This window comes from Kryptolebias marmoratus, linkage group LG9 (genome assembly GCF_001649575.2).
Source record: "Kryptolebias marmoratus isolate JLee-2015 linkage group LG9, ASM164957v2, whole genome shotgun sequence".
NCBI classification, from domain to species: domain Eukaryota; kingdom Metazoa; phylum Chordata; class Actinopteri; order Cyprinodontiformes; family Rivulidae; genus Kryptolebias; species Kryptolebias marmoratus.
In genome coordinates this window covers 7090969-7091408 of record NC_051438.1, presented here as the reverse complement: position 1 = coordinate 7091408, position 440 = coordinate 7090969, and positions in this window count along the sequence as shown.

Below are 440 nucleotides of genomic sequence, written 5' to 3'. Positions count from 1 at the left end.
GGGGGCTGATCAGTGACAGTCCAGCAGGCAGCTATCAGGGTTAAAGTGCGGCGTGTTGTAAGCGAAGGGGGCATCGTGTCCCAAATGGAGACACTTTCTGATTTCTAACCGGGAGCATAAACAAGAGCTGCAACCAAAAAAAAAAAAACCTTAAATCTAAGTTGTTTAAACATTTCTATTAAACATTCAGAACAAACAGCAAACGTGTTTGGGTTAAACACTTGGTTTGTACGGCGTGGGGACTGCCCTGCGGTACGATGGCTGGCCGGTGAGCTGCTCATTTCTATTAATACATCCATGAGCCTGAAGCTGACAGGACAGGCAGCCGCGGAGCAGACAGACTACAGGCTCATTAAAAGCAGACAGACACAAACAGCAGCGGAGCAGGAATCACCATTCTCAAACCTGCTGGGGTTCAAGTGCTACAGTAAATTTTGGGC